At 34.3% G+C, this 19,443-nt stretch overlaps 1 long non-coding RNA gene across 1 annotated transcript; it reads left to right on the top strand.

The window, feature by feature from the left end:
- Positions 1-16,227: 16,227 nt before the first annotated feature.
- Positions 16,228-16,784, top strand: LOC127105552 (uncharacterized). The gene is made up of 2 exons (XR_007795037.1): positions 16,228-16,367; positions 16,451-16,784. It is a non-coding gene; the product is annotated as an uncharacterized LOC127105552 (long non-coding RNA).
- The last annotated feature ends 2,659 nt before the right edge of the window (positions 16,785-19,443 follow it).

Below are 19,443 nucleotides of genomic sequence, written 5' to 3'. Positions count from 1 at the left end.
TTAGCTGAAGCAAGTTAAAAGGAAACAAAGAAATACAACAGTGAAATTGAGACTTAGGGTATATCAACCATACCTGCATGAGCATTGGCCACTTGTTCAATGGGATAATGGGATGAGGATTTGCCAACTGTTGTAGGTAAGACTTAACACCATTGCCTTGAGCTGTGAACTACTGACACAGTGAGTTTGTTTGGACTTGAAAGCAAGAGGGGTTGACCTTGTATCCTGCAGCCAGCATGAGCATTTCACACAATGTCCATGGTGAACCATTCTCCTGTTGAGCCGAAAGGGTCATCACAGTGCACTTTGGAGCCAAGTAATGTCCAAGATTGCATCACACCTTACCATGGCCAAACCTTAAGTTGGAACATGAGAAAAACAGGTGAGGACAAGGAAGAGTTATACCTATGAAACATTGATCCATACTGCAAGAAACATTAGCCACCATCTGCATTAACAAGACATGAACACCTCAAAGGAGCAACATAACAGGGCATGATAACAAGGTAGCCTACCAATCCAATGAGCACAAGGGATAACTATTGAATTCCCTAGTCCATCACCTCACAATCCATTGGATCCTGTGGATATTGAAGTCTGCAGTGAAAAGAGTTGGATGATTAGTGAAGTCATGAGAATTGTTCAAAAGAAAAGATTTTACAAGAAAGGCTTGCAATACATAACCAGTTCAATAGGATGCAGTGAGTTCATTTGGTTTAATCCTAAGGTTACCTGCTACAACCATCAATATTCTGCTTCACTATTGTACTAAACCAACCTGACTTGACTCCATTACACTAATCATCAAAACCTGCTCAGCAGGTCATCCTTCATTTTAAGAGCAATTCCACTTAAACCAACCTGTGATAACCAGTAAACAAATTCAAATCATTAACAGTTCATTAACCAACTTAAGTTGAGATAACTAACTGAGTTTTGATCCAATAACCAACTGAGTTATCTGTTAACTCAGTGAGTCCAATTCAACTAACTCCAAACCTAATTAACTAACTCCAATCCTAATCCCAATCCAGAAATAATCCCAAGCCTAAATCCTATATAAACACTTCATCATTCTCATTTTTGGACAGTTTTTGAACCCTGCGAATTCATAGCCATTTCTCTGCAATCACTCTCACCCTCACCAAAGCTCTCATTCTCTCTCACAAGAAAGGCCATTGAAGCTTCAATTCACCTAGAGCTAAGCCACTGTACTCTGTTTTTAAGCTTTAGAAGAAGAAGGAGACAAAGAAAAGAAGAAGAGGGAAGAATTGAAGTCAGAAAACTCACCGGCATACTTCTCCGATCATCTTCTCCGGTATGTCGTTTATCACTTGTTATCGTTTTCTTGTTCTGAGTCTACCAATACATAGCGTTTAGGTGAAGGATCAAAAACCCCATGGCATTAGATGTTAATTTTCAGTGAGGAGTGTTCAATTGAGCGTTGATTAGGCTAGGGTTCATCTGTTATTGAGAGCAATTCTGTGGATCCTTTGATCATTATTTTATTCCATTGCCATGAGCATGGCCATTAGGTGTTAGGTTTGGTTTGGTGGTGCTGGTGAGGGTGGAGCTGGTACCGGCGTCGGCGATGGCCGTCGGTGTGTTGAGCCAAAGAAGAGAACAGAGAGAGTTTGTGTGCGTTTCAAATGAGGTGTTGTTGGGCTCAAAACCAACCAGGCCCATAGACATGCACTATCCATACCTTGTGGTTTACTGAATGCACCCCCTCGTAGTTGTGAATGTTTGAGTTTGGGCTTCTCTGGGCTCATTGACATATTTTGCTTGGCTGTACCATTCGCTCTTTGCCTACACCTCCCCTGGATTTGATTAAGGAATCATTGGGCCCGGACGTGGCCCATGCGTTTTCGTCCCATATACCATCTTTTTGGAAGTTGGCTTGTGCACAAAAAAACGGATACTCTGGGCTCAGATTGCAGCCCATTAGATTATTGTTTGCACCATTGTTTTCTTGTTTTTTGCTTTGATTCATTATGTTGATTTGTAGAGTACTTAGAAAATTAGAATAATTAGGAAATTAATTGTTAGAATAATTAGGATTAGTTCCCTAATAGAATAATTAGGATTAACTCTTATTAGAACAATTAGAAATTAATTCCCATTTTTAGAATAATTAGGGTTATTTCATTAGAATTGTTAGAATTTAATTAGGACCTTTTACTAGAATTAGGACTTTTAATGAGATTTTGATTAGGGACATTTAGGGTTGATTAAATTTAGGATTCCCTCATTTTCTCAACATTAGGCTAGTTTCTCAATTTTAAACCATGGTTATAATTTGACACATTTTGGGTAATGACCATTTTGCCCTTATGGGCTTATTTTGTTATTTTTGTGTTGAAAATTACATGTTCCCCTTAGGATTAGAATGCAATCCATTTTAGGACTTAACATAGAATTTTGGTCATGATTTTAATCAATATTTTGACATGCTCCCTTAGGACTTCTAATCTAACTTAGAATATTCAATCAACTTCTAATGCATGATCCCTTAGGTTAGTTCTAACATTTACTAACTTCAACTAGATCCCAAAATTAGTTCCCTTCAAAACTAAAATCAAACCCCCGATTAAATTGATCAAAAGCAATTTTGATTAATTAAATCCTTTGAACTTGTATAATCCCACAGTCTAATTGAATGACCACCTTGGTCACTTAGTAGGACTTTTCTTTCGCGCTGTGGAGCTCCAGGCCTCAAGACAAGATCTTCAATCAAGGCACCCACAGTTATATCAAGCAGCGGATTATTCAAGCACATCAAAGGTGGCGTCTTCAAAACTTGTTAACTCAAAGTTAGAAGAGTGTGACACGAGCCTTAAGTAATGGAGAAGGAGCGGGATTGAAGTATTCCTACCCTCATTCTGAGTATATTTGGGTATGGGACGTATGACCCAGGGCTCATCGTATTCGCCTCTATTCATAGACTTTAGCACAATTCTAATCATGCAATTGACAAGTCTATCTTCACAAAGAAAAAACAACAAAAGCAAGGTCAACATCAACAACTTATCAATCATGAATCAAGTTGTATGATACGAGCCTTAAGTAATGGAGAAGGAGTGGGACTAGAGTATTCCTACCCCCATTCTGAGTATCTTTGGGTATGGGACGTATGATCCAGCACTCATCGTATTCACCTCCATTCATAGACTTTAGTGCAACTTGAATCTAACGATTGATAAGGTCTTCATCTTCCATACAAGAAACAACTACAAAGACTCTTCTCTCTCCACTTGAAAGTTAGTGTGATTCTCATCATCCAGTAACTATCAAGTCTGTCCATTCTTCATTCTATTCAATTCTCAATCATTCCATTTCTAATCATTTCAATCTCAATCATCCATTTCTTCTTGCCTCCTGTCAATTTCTTTTCAGCCCTAGTGGGCTGAACTACGAAAGCTATGATTTCCTCATTGCACAATGAGGGTACGTAGGCAGGAGAACCCAGTTTCTCCGTGAGCTACCTTATTTATAATCCATCCTTCATTTCAATCAATTCTACTTATTTTGCCTTATCAATCACCTTCTTTTCAGTCCGAGTGGGCTGAACTACGAAAGCTCTGATTTCCTCATTTCACAATGAGGGTACGTAGGCAGGAGAACCCAGTTTCTTCGCGAGCTATCCTATTTATTAATCAACTCTTCCTCATTCATCAATCAATTCCATCTTTTTGAGATCAAATATCATTGTTCCTTGGATTCCATTCACATCCTTTTAGGACGCTTAATGAACAGTCCGTCTTGTGAATCAAGAGTTGTTCGCGCTATGCAGTCGAACACTTAATTCCTTTGTTTTTGGTTATTCCACTACAGTGATACCATGCCTTGGGCCCCTAACTTGTTGGTTTACCTTTACTCTTTGGTTCAGAGTTTATTCCTTCATGTATTCAAGATAATTCTTCTCTTTGATCTCAAATTGTTTGTTCCCCAGCAAGTGATACATTCTCCCTTGCACCCAACAATACTTTCTCGTGGGTCTCATTCACATCCTTTTAGGACGCTTAATGAACAGTCCTCCTTGCGAACCAAGAGTTGTTCGCGCTATGCAGTCGAACACTTAATTCATTCTTTCTCGGTTATTCCAACACGATGTTGTAAGCCCTCACGTGTTGGTTCATACCAGTTTTGCTCTTGAGTTCGAAGCCAGTTATTTTTGTGAGCTCCCTCGATACCATCCTGTTGGTGCAAGTTATAATCTTCATCACTGTATATCTCCCTTTCTCTCTTTTCGTAGTTCCGAACTACGATTGCTCTGATTTTCTCATTTCACAATGAGAATACGTAGGCACGAGGATGCGAATCCTTGGCGAGCATACTTCTAATTATTCCTCCTTCCGCCTTAGGGCACCATCCATATCTTTCACTATCCATTATCTACCTTCGATCATAAATCGTCCATCCAGTGACATATTATTCCTTTGACATCGAGATACACTTTCTTTGGAATTCCATATATACCCTTTTAGGACGCCTAATGAATAGTCCACTTTTGCACCTAGAGTTGTTCGCGCTATGCAGTCGAACATTTAATTCCTTCTTTTATTAGCTAAAACCCTACAGTGGCGGTCCGCTAGTCCACGTATTGGTTAACGTTGTTTCCCTCTATGGTACAAATTCCATTTATCCTATGGATTCCAAGATACTTTGACTTTCTATTTCAAATCATACCTTTTCAGTCACTTGTCACCAATTATTCAAATTCGGTGACTTTGGTCACTTCACTCCATTCATTTCCATGAGACATTCATAATCTACCTTCGTTCACTTCATGTGATATACCTATTCTTTGAGCCAAATACACTATACCTTTGTGCTCCATCTTGTACCCTTTTTGTGAACCAAGAGCCGATTTGTTTGTCTTGTCAGACCTTGTAGCTTAGATAAACATTTCCTTTCTTTTCGGTTATTCCGATACGATGTTGTAAGCCCTCACGTGTTGGTTCATACCAGTTTTACTCTTGGGTTCACATTTTCACCCCTTGTTGGAGTTCAAATCATATCATCCTTTGGTTCAGACCATACCTTTGATCACTCTTCTTTTCATCTCCCCCATTAGTTCTCTGAACTACGGAGCTCTGAATTCCTCATTTCACTATGAGGATAAGTAGGCATGAGGGCCCCAATCCTCACCGAACACTCTATCTATTACTTTTCCTTTCCCCTTATTCTTTTGCGAGTAATCCTAGATATAACACCTATTCCTTTTGCTAATACCTTCCCCTTGCATAACCGACTTCCTTACCCAGTATATCTCTTTCCCTCGGGTTTTATCGATGTTTTCCCTTCCCTCTGGGGATAAATAAAGTTCGATGGCGACTCTGTTGTATGTTCGAGCGTGCGATACGTTTGGGTATATTTCCGCTAGCTTCAGGTAGAAACCCGCAAAATGGGTTCGGACACATGCAATTACCTATTTAAATAAGTGGGTATGGGCGCGAGTACGAGTATCTTTATACCCAATCCAACTCATACCCGCACAATATTTATTTATTTATTTTTATTTTTATTATTATGTACACAAGTTAATTTCCCAATTTTATTAAATACATCCCTATTAAACGTGTATGCATTTTTATATAAATGCTTGTTTATTTCTTAACTCAATAATAACATCCTTGAATTTTTTTTAGTATTATTAAAAACTTAAAATTATATGATAAATTATAATTGATCAAATATTTTTATTAGAAATGCGGGCAAAGGAGTATGGGTACGGGTATTTAGGTACCCATATGATACGGGTACAAGTACAAATGTTGGTTCCCATGCGGGTATGGACTCAGGTACAAATATTTTTTCAAATTGCGGGTATGGGGACGGATACTATAGTACCTCGCCCATATCCTATTCATTGTATTCTACTAGAGGGTCACACACATAAGGAAAGATTGATGGAAGAAAATAAATAAGTGAAATTTATTTGATTATGTGGTCTTGCAATGCACTAGCGTTATTTAGATAAATGTGGTACATAGTAAGATATGATGTACTTAAGTTTAATATAAACCACTTTAAGTTATTGTGTAATTAAATGAAATACGGAGCATCATAACGTATACTGTACTTAATTAAAATATGGAACACCGTAGATTACAATGAACTTAAGTGAAATACAATACACGGTAAAATATAATGTGCTTAGTGGGCTTGTTCAACATGCAACCCACACAAGCAGTTCTATAAATAGAACCCTTGTAAGTAAGAATTTGTTTATTGACCAAATATGGTTTGTGAAATCCTAGTTGCACTTTTCTTTCAAAGTCCCCATTTATAACAAATTAAAGGCACTTTATTTATGTGGACTAAGTAGAGGTGCCCTTGTTCGTTCAAAACTCGTGATCGCTCCTAATTTTGTATCAAATGTTAATCTCTATAAGAGGTAACTATTCTATCACTAATCACGCTCATTCGTAAGGATTAACCTAAGAGAAATTTTTGTTTTCTGTTGTATATTTTAGTAACGATTTCCATTCACTAATGTCTTGTGAAAATCTGATTTCATATTAAAGATTCAGTTTTGTGTTTGGTTGTTTTGGAGATTGATATCCAGTTCATAATAGGAAGAGGTTGATCACCAAAGAGAAATTTTGGTAGGATCGAGTGAAGATTGTTGCGGACGAAACTTTGGAGTTTCTAGTTCCTTTGGAAGTTCAAAGACTCTGACAAGGGAATTTTTGTAGGATCGAATGAAGATCGTTGCAGGCAAAATATTGGAATACTTTGATTCTAAGAGGGTGATCTGATTCAAGTTCGAGTGAAGATCTTGAGAAATTACAACGATGTAAAATAGAAGAAGAATCAAGATTTAGATTTGAGTTGCTTAGAAGTTTTTTTAAATTTTTAGTTTGTTGGTGATTATCTGTGGTATCAAAAGGCACTTGTGAATTTCAAATTAGTGGAAGACTAGCAAATTTTTAGTACTTCACCATTGGAGACTGGACTCGGGCAAGCAAGGACGATGCATTGAACTAGTATAAATACTGATGTACAATTCTATATATCCATCTCTTTTAACTTTTGTATAGTTGTGTGTTCTTATGTTGTTTATCACTTTCTAATATTGTATGATTTTAGGGTTTTATCACTTTCAAGAATTCTTCATAGTGTTTTAATGTTTAACCTTAGGATAGTGTTAGATCTTGTTTGCTAAACATTTTTTCTAGAGATTATATTTTTACAAACTTAATTTATCTTTCAAGAATTCTTCATAGTATTTTAATATTAGTCCATAATTTATCTTTCAAAAAAATCCCCTCCCGCGTAATTTTTTAAAACTCTATTTTGAATTATTATTTTTAAATAATTTTTAATAGGGGAAGGTTTATTCAACCATCATTCTAGAATATTCTACTCTTATATTCAACCTAACACAAGGATGACTAGGGCCATTGTGATCATAACGCTCATTAATGGTCTCTCTTCTTTGCGTTAAAATTGATTTGTAATGCCCTCTGTATTGTGCCAAAATATCTTTTTTATTCCTTAGTCTTTTTGAGATGTTTATGAATCTTTTCGATTTAGCTCTTCTTTCATTTCAATAAGCCTTTTAATCATTCATTCCTCTTCAAACTCTTAAAATATTAGGAAATAAGAAAACAAAAGTAAAACGATAATAAAACAAAAGTAAAACGATAATAAAACAAAAAAACAAAAAAATAATCGGCTAAAAATAATGAAAACATGACTTATTACATTTTCACTTGAAGCACTTGACATACTCCTAATTACCTATAATACATTTTCACTTGAAGGGCTTGACATACTCCTCTTGAGCTAAATTTGATATGTCCAACTTAGTCCATTCATTCAATTCCATATCATGGCATTCTTCCCTAACAACTTAGGATCAAATAGTTTGTTTTAAAATACTTAACATTATAAATTGGTTTATAATATCAGTCAGATTTTAGAAATATAATTCAAAAACATTTTATCCTTTTGTTTTTTTTTAATCTCAAAAGCATAGTCAATATATAATTATTATTTTGTGAATTTTTTGTGAGATATTTATTTTATTTAATTTTAGATTAAAAGCTAAATTTTATCGTAGATATCTACAATAATTGTGGGAATTGTGAGTATTCCTCGTTTAGAAAAGAAAAGTGAGAAGAAGAATAAAGAAATTCAATAAGATAAAAATGTAAATACAAAAAATGGGTGATAATGATTTTAGAAATTATATGAATCCTTATTTTAGATAGATATAAAATATTTATTATTCAATACTTAGAATATATATATATATATATATATATATATATATATATATATATATATATATATATATATATATATATATATATATATATATATATATATAATTTGGTTTATGGATTAATGTAGGAACCGTGTAAGTGAAAGTTTGGAAATATAAGTCAAGAAAGTTGATTTCTTCACTTTTTATTGTTTTATCTGAAAAAGCATAATTAATATATAAGTCTTATTATATGAATATTTTGTGATATATTTTTTTTTCATGTTATCTGTTAGAATTTTTTTTTTTTGATGTAGGTACCAACCAGGGATATCAGATCCAAGCTTAAAATTTAGAGTAATGAATTTTTTAAAAGACAATAGTTTCTACTAGTGTGGAACCCTTATGTTAAGAAATATGAAATTGGAAAATTTAACGAAAGATAATAATTTTTTTTAACAATACTAAATTTTTTTATTTTATTTTACATAAATTGCGAATACATTGATCGGGAAAGAGAAAAAAACTCATGAAAATGAAGAATAAAGATCAGGCTAAACTAGATCTTGAAACACATGAAATCATAATCTTTTTTTTGTTCCGAGAGATGTTGTTCGATATGTACTTTTATTTTATCAATGAGTTTAATATGATTATATCAAACTTTAAGGACATATATATATATATATATATATATATATATATATATATATATATATATATATATATATATATATATATATATATATATATATATGTAAAGACAGAGGATGAACAGTGAGTGATCACGCAACTACTTTTAATTTCAAAGATTTAGATGTTTATGGGATACTTTAACTATGGATGAAATGAAAACATAAATGATGGTGGATGATCTTCCTAAAGTTTTTAGGGATGTGGTCTACAAATTGAAGAGAATATAAAGAACAAGTTCAAAGAATAATAAGAGAAAGGACAAATAACATATTATAGAGTTAATATATAGTTTGTCTTCTATAATAATATTTTTAAAAATTTGTAAAACAAAAATTGAATTTTCTCTCTCCCTTATAAAGATTCCTCTATTTTGATCATTTAAAAAAAATCAATCACAGAAAAGAAAATAAGGATATGTCGGATTTTTTTTTCAATTTTTAAATTTTTTTTAATAACATTAACAACATTATTGGCTTTTCTTTATTAAATTATTATTTTTATTAAATATAGCTTTCATTTATTCTTATTTAAACTATGAATTATTAAAAACTTAAAAAATCCTAAAAATTCGGATCCTCTAACTTAAATGTGACAAGCAAACCCCCAACCACTATATTATACAATTAATTTTAAATTTATTTCCAACTTTAATATACATATATTACAGTTACTCTTAGTCTATGATATTTATTAAATAATAATATTAATTAAATAATAATATATGATATATTTTATATTACTAAATTATATAATAAATTAATATTATTAAATATAGAATTTCTATACTAAATATATAAAATACTTCATATTTCATATTTAATAATACAAATTTATTATATAAACATTAATTTTGATATGAAATTTATTATATTCAAAATTTATTATATTTAAATTTTTTTATTATTTAATAAGACATAAATAAATATTTATTTTTAGATATAAAGATAAGTATAAAGAGTTTATTTTTAAATATTTAATAAGACCATCCTAAATATTTATTTTTAGTAATACATAAATAACTATTTATAAATAAGATATAAAGAGTGTATTTTTGTTAATACATTTCAAACATATAGATAGTGCAGTATAGATAGTATATTTCAAAACAGAGAATTTTTACAAGATAGGGAGTAAATTCAAACTTTTTTTATCAGAGTTTTATCAAAAATTGTCTATATAATAAAGAGAAAATTTGATATTAATTCAATAATAAAAGGAATGAGAGTAAAGTTTAGATTGAAATCTAGACCTCTTGCAAAAAATACCGTATTTTAAATGTGATGAAGTTGATGATTTTATAGAAAATTCCCCAAATTTAGGGGAAATATTTAAGAACCACAACAATGATAATTTTAAAGAGAAACAATAAGAAAAGAACCAGGCAATTATGTCTCAAATAATGAAGATATTTATTTTGTAATAGAACAATGCAATAATATTTTAGAAAAATGGATGTTTGATGCAAGAGCCTCACATTGCATGTGCCCAAACAAGAAGTGGTTTACAACCTGCCAAATTTAGGATGGTGGCACCATTTTAATGGGAAATAATCATGCATGTAAAGTTGTTGGGTTAGGTAGAATACAAATCAAAGTTCATGATGGTGTGGTAATAACCTTGATGGATGTGAGCACATTCCATATATATGCGGAAAATAGTTTTAAAAATGGAGTTTTAAAAGTTGTTTGTGGTTCCTTTAGTGTTAAAAATAATTCATCATGAAAAATTGTTATCTTCATTTAGGGAAAACTATACAAAGAGATTTAGCAGTTAGAATAGTGGAAGTAAAGATCAATAGGAATAAAGGAGGATATGGCACATGTGTCTCGGGAATATGTAAAAAAGGCCTATCATTGCTTTGTGGGAAAAATTTGTTGAAAGAACGTGAACATGAAGAAACCATGCATAGAAAATCATACATATGAATTTTTTCTAAAAGAAAGCACAAAAGTGGAGGGTTATTAGCAAGGTAGTCAAGCACGGGATCTTAAGTAGGATCAAATGGCATGTGAAAGATTGTAAAATTAGAATCGTAGCACGACACTTAAGATCTTACCGGAGGGTAAAATGGTCATTTTACATGGACAAAAACATGAAAATTTATAATACATAAACAAAATAACCTATAAATCACAACACTTAACCAATTTAATTAATAACTCATAACCATAATTTCATAATTCAATAAGTTCAAAAGACCAAGTTCAAAATAAGTAGCTCAAAAAACATAAATATAACAAACAAGACATAAATCTAACAAACAAGTCTAATCATCTAAAATATTATGTATTTTCATATCATGATAGTCATATGAATCCTCCTCCCCATCCTCGTTCTCTTCCAATTCAAAGGCATCATCTTTAACAATGGAAGGAACATCTAAATCATCGCCAATACCACTAGCATCTTCTCCAACAACAAGGGCAATATCTTCATCATCTTCATTATCCTCACTACGCCAAAAACTGGAATAGACAGCGCACCTTAGAGGGCGCTTTATTACAAAAGCGCCCTCGAAAGTGAAGCGAAAAATAAGGAGCAATAGACAGCGCACTTTAGAGGGCGCTTTTGTAACAAAGCGCCCTCTAAGGTGAAGCGAAAAAATAAGGAGGAGATAGAGGGACAACAATACATGGCGCTTTTTAGAAAGCGCCCTCTAAGGTTACCCTTAGAGGGCGCTTTTAATAAAGCGCTGTTATAAGTCCATGTGCATTTCCAGCTTATAAAGCGCTTCTGGAAAGCCTTAGAGAGCGCTTTCATAAGCGCCCTCTTAGGCCCCCTTTAGAGGGCGCTTTGTTTCCACAAGCGCCCTCTAAGGTGAAACGAAAAAATAAGGAGGAGATAGAGAGACAACAATACATGGCGCTTTTTAGAAAGCGCCCTCTAAGGTTACCCTTAGAGGGCGCTTTTAATAAAGCACTGTTATAAGTCCACGTGCATTTCCAGCTTATAAAGCGCTTCTGGAAAGCCTTAGAGAGCGCTTTCATAAGCGCCCTCTTAGGCCCCCTTTAGAGGGCGCTTTTTTTCCACAAGCGCCCTCTAATGTCCCCTTTAGTAAACATTAAAATTATAACATACTGCGCGTTTTGTTATTTCACTATCTGTTATTAGCGTTCTTTTTCACGTTAGGGTTCTGAGGCGTTTTCCTTCCACCTCTGTTAGATCTACATGCGCGTTTCCTCCTTCTACCAATCAAAGGTACACGCTTTTCCCAATTTCTGTTTTATGTTATTGCTTTGTTTTAGCTTTGCCCAATTTCTGTTTTACCTTACTACTGCGCGTTTCCTCCTTCTACGTTTGTTTCGACCATGATAGCGGATGCAATAGGAAATTGACGGTTGGTTTTTAGTGACCATGATAGCGGATGTAATGGGTTATACGACCTATGAACATATGATTTTGTGTCAACACCAGTATCATTAGAAACCTAGGTCCGAATGTGTTTGAACTCTTCTGAAATTGTTTTTTGTTTATTCTAATTAGTAATGGATAATACATGGATGTCTTCCAATCGATTGTCGAGAGAGTACGAGAATGGGGTATCAGAATTCGTTAAGTTTGCCGTTGCGCACGCCGAAGACCCCAGTAGAATGATATGTCCTTGCTTGGGTTGTTGTTATGGGAAACGGGTTGACGCAGTTCAGTTGACATCGCATCTAATGAGGCATGGAATTGATCGAAGTTATACATGTTGAAATTTGCATGGTGAGAAAAGTAACGATAATGTTGAACCGGGGGATAGTACGACCTATGCCTCAAACTATAGTGGCGCAGATACATACGATTTTGATCGAGTTGAAGAGATTGCAGAAGCACTTGAAGGAGATCTTAAGGATTGTCCCGAAATGTTTGAGAGGTTGGTAAGTGATGCAGAGAAACCTTTGTATGATGGTTGCACTAAATTCACAAGATTGTCTGTGGTATTAAAGTTGTACAACTTAAAGGCGGGCAATGGGTGGTCGGATAAAAGTTTCACAGAGTTATTAGCCCTTTTGAAAGATATGCTTCTTGAGGATAATGTTCTTCCCAATCGAACATATGAGACCAAAAAGATGTTGTGCTCTATTGGCATGAGCTATGATAAGATACATGCATGTCCAAACGATTGCGTTTTGTTTCGAAATGAGTATGCATCGTTAAATGAGTGTCCTAAATGCGGTGTCTCGCGATATAAGAACAAGTTGTCTCCAGCAAAAGTCTTGTGGTATTTTCCTGTTATTCCGAGATTTAGACGCATGTTTCGTAGTGAAACCGATTCAAGACACTTGACCTGGCATACAGATGAAAGAATTATAGATGGAAAGTATCGACATCCGGCAGATTCACCACAGTGGTTGAAAATTGATAATGATTATCCTGAATTTGGAGAAGAATCAAGAAACCTTCGCTTGGCATTATCTACTGATGGAATGAACCCACACGGTATCCAGAGTATCTCACACAGTACATGGCCTGTGATTATTATGATTTATAACCTACCTCCATGGCTATGTATGAAGCGTAAGTACATGATGTTGTCTATGTTGATTTCTGGACCTAAACAACCAGGGAATGACATAGACGTGTACTTGAAGCCCTTAATCGAAGATTTAAAAATTTTGTGGGAGACCGGTGTGGAGGTTTATGATGGATATAGGAAAGAAAGTTTCAACTTGAGGGCGATGTTGTTTGGCACAATTAATGATTTTCCAGCATACGGAAATCTATCAGGGTATAGCATAAAAGGTCAATGTGCGTGTCCTATTTGTGAAGATAAAACAGATTGGAAGCGCTTGGAGTTTGGTCAGAAGAATGTCTTTCTCGGTCATCGGAGATTCTTAAATTCAAATCATCACTACCGTGGATGGAGAAAGGCGTTCAATGGAGAGACAGAACAAGGCAGAGCTCCACCTATATTGACGGGTGATCAAATTTTTGAAAAGGTGAAAGATTTGGATACTCAGTTTGGCAAGCCTTTTGCCCACACACTTGTCAAAAGTGGGTGGAAGAAGAGGTCAGTTTTTTTTGAATTGCCGTATTGGAAGTCCTTGTATGTGAGACATTTTCTTGATGTTATGCATATTGAAAAAAATGTATTTGAAAGTGTTATTGGCACGTTACTCAATATACAAGGAAAGTCTAAGGATGGCCTTAAGGCAAGAAAGGACTTGATAGCGATGGGAATAAGAACTGAATTAGGACCCTTGAAGAAAGGAAAACGAACATATCTACCTCCTGCTGCTTATACTCTATCTAGAAAGGAGAAAAAAACATTGTGTAAGTTTCTAAGTGAAGTTAAAGTTCCAGAAGGGTACTCTTCAGATATTAGAAGACTTGTGTCTATGAAAGACCTCAAGTTAAAGAGTTTAAAGACCCATGATTGCCATGTTATAATGGAACATTTTCTCCCAATAGGTATACGTTCTATTCTTCCAGAAAAAGTAAGAAGCTCTATAACTAAGTTGTGTTCTTTCTTCAAGTCAATTTGCAGTAAGGTGATCAATCCTGCGATCTTACCAATGTTGCAAAAAGAAATCGTTATTACTTTGTGTGAGCTTGAAATGTTTTTTCCTCCATCATTTTTTGACATAATGGTACATCTAGTTGTTCATCTTGTGAAAGAGACACAATTGTGTGGACCAGCTTATATGAGATGGATGTACCCTGTTGAACGTTATATGAAAATATTAAAAGGGTACGTGAAGAACCGAAGTCGACCAGAAGGTTGTATGGTTGAAAGATACATTGTTGAAGAAGCGATTGAGTTTTGTACTGAATATTTGTCTAATGTTCAGTCAATCGGACTCCCCAAGTCTCAGCTTGTCGAAAAGAAAGAAGGAAAAAATCTAATTGGAAATAAAATCATGGCAGTATCAAGGGTCGAACGGGATCAAGTGCATTTGTATGTTCTGCACAATGAGAATGAGGTTGAGCCGTATGTTGAAATTCACAAGGATGTTCTCCGAGGTTTAAATCCCAATAGAAATGAAAATTGGATAGTACGAGAGCACAATCGATGTTTTATACCTTGGTTTAAGGATCATATTTATTCAAAGTATTATTCAGATCCCGCTTCAATAACAGAAAGGTTGAGATGCTTAGCATATGGTCCAAGTTTCCATGTTTTTTCTTATAGCGCATACGCGATTAATGGATACACATTTTATACCAAAGAACAAGATGATAAAAGTACTATGCAGAATAGTGGTGTCACCGTGGTAGCTGAAGCAATGCACATATCAAGTGTGAAGGACTTAAACCCCAAATTTGCAAATCTGTCGTATTTTGGTGTTATCGAGCGCATTTGGGTGTTTGATTATGAGAAGTTTCAGATTCCTATATTTGGTTGCAAGTGGGTTGAAAATAATAACGGCATTCGAATGGATAAGTCAGGATTTTTGCAAGTGGATCTTAATAGGGTGGGATACAAAGATGAGTCTTTTATTCTAGCCTCTCAAGCTAGACAAGTGTTCTATGTCAATGATCCAAAAAGTACGAAATGGTCTATAGTTTTTTTTTCCAACAAAGTAATTGATGAAAACACTGGAGATCAAGGTGATATTGATGTTGAGATTGAATCGTTTACCAGAAATGATCAAGATGAGAATATTATATCAAATGATTCATATATTAGAAATGATCATAATGAGGGTATTTGGATCAATCCAACCGTCCGTGTTGTTAAGAGACATGTAGAACATATTCCAACCAAGAAAAGAAAGAGAACTTAGTGAAAAAGGTACAGGTCAAATGATTTTAATTGTTTTCTTTATTACAGGTAAAATGACTTTTATGATTTTAATTGTTTTTACATTTGTCATCTGATTTTAATTGTTTTCTTTATTACAGGTAAAATGGCTATTATGAAGTCAATCATTCGTGCAAGAGACAAGGGTGTAAAATTTGAAGTACATTGGAGTGCTGAAGACCAACTAATTTTTTTTCATCAGGCTTGTGTCTCAATAGAGGATGGGTATCTACCTAAAGTTACTTTTGTAGCGGTCCAAAAGAGACATCACACCCGTCTCTTTCCTGTCAACCCCAAAGAGACCGATAGAAGTGGAAATATTATGCCAGGTTTTTTCAATATATTTCTCAACGCAGCTGGTATATATTATCATTTGAATTTATCACTTTTTGCTGATTTTGTTGTTCTAAATTGTCAAAGGAACCGTGGTAGACACCAGCATTTGTCACCCTAAGGAATTTGATTTTTACCTTAACAGCCATGCAGGAATTCAGGTAATATTAGCTATGTCATTTAACTTTATGCCATTGTTTACTATTTGTTGCTCAATCGCCTTTTGACAGTTCTGTGTTATTTGCATTTGGACGTGTTCTTTTTGCAGGGGACTAGTCGACCAACGCATTATCATGTGCTGTATGATGAAAATAAATTCACTGCAGACCAGCTACAGAGTTTGACCAATAACTTGTCCATTCAGTTATGCGAGGTGTACTCGATCTGTCTCAATAGGTTTGTTACTCGATTCCCTTTGCTTGTTTTTGTTTTAGGCTATACAAAACTTTAGTTTAACAAAAATGTTATCTTGTATGCAGTTCCTCCTGCCTATTATGCACACTTGCTATTATTCATCATGGGTGGATGGGCGTTATTTTGTTTAGTATTGGTTAGAACTACTAGACAGCTTTTGGATACAGTGGTCACTGGGTGTTGGTTGCTATGGATCTTTCGAGACTAATAGTGTATATTGTTGTTGTACTTTTACTAAATCATGAATATGTTGTTGTATATTGTTGATCAAAGAATCATATATTAATGTTGTATATATGAAGGATTAATGTTGTATATAAATGGATTCATGTTGTATATATCAATGGATTAATGGTGTATAACATTGGATTAAAGGATGAATTCAATATGAATTTTACACTTTTGCAGCATGCGAACAGGTTACCAATTAAATATCCACTGTTTTTCAAACAAATTTTTTTAAAATAACTAACACTTTAGAGGGCGCTTTTTCCTGAAAGCGCCCTCTAAACACTTTACATTGACAACTTTAGAGGGCGCTTTTTCCTGAAAGCGCCCTCTAAACACTTTACATTGACAACTTTAGAGGGCGCTTTTTTCCAGAAAGCGCCCTCTAAGGTGTCCCTTTATGGACCACTCCAGAGGGCGCTTTTTTCTGAAAGCGCACTATAATGTGGCCACTTTAGACAGCGCTTTCTCCAGGAAAACAAAGCGCTGTCTTTACCTATGCCAGCGCCACTTTAGAGGGCGCTTAAAAGCGCTGTTATAGGCCAAAATAAGCGCCCTCTTTTCCCTTATTTGGCGTAGTGTGTGTTTTGGAATGAAACAAAGAATTTCCTTATATAATAAAGTGAAGTAGGTAAGATATCTCACCTAAACAATGTCGGACTAAGGAGTTTTTCAAGTAACACAAAATGTATGGACTTAAGGGACCTTTTCAAATTCATATCTCTATATTGGAATATAGATATAATGTTCCAACAATCCCCCACTTGAATTTAAAAAAGTGTTTTAGAAGTAACGTCAAAATGTTTCTAAGATTGCGCATAAACAAAGGTGTCTACACAGAGGGACAAGAACGAGGATGATGAAGGAGAAAAATGGCTATGATGATGGTGGAAAGTTGCAGAGAGAGATCGTTGAAGGAGGAGGAAGAGTAAAAAGGTTGTTGTTTTGTCTTTTGATGTTTTAGAGTTAAGACTTAAAGAGTGGGAACTTAATTAAAAAACCGGGTCACTTAAAAAAAACGGACCCGGTAAAAAGCCCAACAAAACAGGCCCAGGCGCTTGTCACTATATTTTTTACGATCTTACTATGGTAAACTCGATCTTGACTACTAAGATACACGAAAAATATTTTTTCAAGATCGTAACACTAAAAGGTAAATTCGACACGTAAGATCTTACGATCCAGCACTCGATCTTGACTACATTAGTTATTAGACTATGTGTATACTGATGTTTGGGGTATGGATAAAATTACTTTCAATGATGGTTTCATGTACTTTGTTACGTTTGTTGATGATTATTTTAGAAATTTCAGGATTTACTTCCTTATGCATTTGAATGAGGTATTCCGAATTTTTAAGTAGTATAGAGGAATGGTTAAGAAAAAAATGGATAATAAAAATAAAGCTTTCCAATAATTTTGTGATAACAAGAAAAATGCAAGAAATTAAGCACTTATAAAAAACACCTCAACATAATAGAGTCGCAGAAAGATTAAAATGTGCGCTACTCGGTGCTCTATTTCTGGGTTAGGTAGATAATAATCGGCAAAGTAAATTTCTATAACTTGCTACATAATGAATTGATCCCCATCTTCTTATTTATATGAATACATACCTTTTGAGGTGTGGTCAAGGGAACAGACACATTATGAGTAACTTAGAGTTTTTGGGTGTACAACCTATTACGGTGTCAAAGATAAGAGGCTTGACAAAATATCCAAGAAATCAATATTCTTAGGATATTTGGAAGGAATTAAGAGACATCTCTTTTAGTGTGTAGAAGAATATAAGTTTATAATCAACAAAGATGTAACCTTGGATGAAATATATATGTTCTCTTTTTTAAAGGCTACTTGGATTGATGATGGTGATGTAAGGACTATAAATACTCAAGTTGTTTTAGATAGAATTTAAAGATGAAGATCAACCAAATGTTAATCATGTTCAAGTGATAATCATATTGTTACTCCAAACGAGGACGATGAGCTCGATCATAAGGAGGTTCAGGAGGAAAATGCATATGCACTACAACAACAAGAGGATTCATTGGCAACCACTAGGCCAAAGAGAAATTATGAACCAATTCATAAGTTTGGTTCATACAAGTCTCTGAGACATCATGGACAAGTAAATGCACTCCCAATGGAAGATTATGAGCTAATAAACTTCAGAATCTATCAAATATATGGATCAAGGGAGTTTTTTAGTTACTATGGAGGAAGAAATTAAATATCTCTATAAGAAGCAGACATGGAAGGTAGTCCCACTACCTGTAGGAAATAATGATATTGGTTATAAGTGGGTATACAAAGAAAAAGTATTTCACCAAGTCCGGTAGTATATGGTATACATGTAGGCTAGTGACCAAGGGTTTTGCACTGAAAGAGGGGGTCACGAGTGTTACTAAGTTTAGTCTCCCACTGGGTATACAAAGAAAAAGTACTTCACCAAGTCCGGTAGTCTGGTAGTTTATGTGAATAAAATCTTCTTACAAAATTATTTGGATGAGGAAATCTTTATGTCTTGGCTTGAGAAGTTTGATGGTAAAGAGAGTCAGGCATGTCGCTTAGGGAAAACATTTTATGGATTGAAGCAATCTCTTTGCTAGTGGTACAGGTGATTGACTCATTCATGTTAAGACATGATTTCTCTAGAAGTGATTATGTTTTTTGTGTATTTATTCGTAAGATTCATGGATGTGATTACAATTATCTTCTATTGTATGTGAATGACATGTTTATATCTTTGAAGAGTATGGTGGAGATAGAGATTTTAAAAACTAAATTTGGTAAAGAGTTTGAAACTAAAGAATTGGGTATTTCCAAGACA

Source organism: Lathyrus oleraceus, chromosome 7 (genome assembly GCF_024323335.1).
Source record: "Lathyrus oleraceus cultivar Zhongwan6 chromosome 7, CAAS_Psat_ZW6_1.0, whole genome shotgun sequence".
In the NCBI taxonomy this organism is placed as follows: domain Eukaryota; kingdom Viridiplantae; phylum Streptophyta; class Magnoliopsida; order Fabales; family Fabaceae; genus Lathyrus; species Lathyrus oleraceus.
This window is presented reverse-complemented; position numbering and strand designations above follow the sequence as displayed.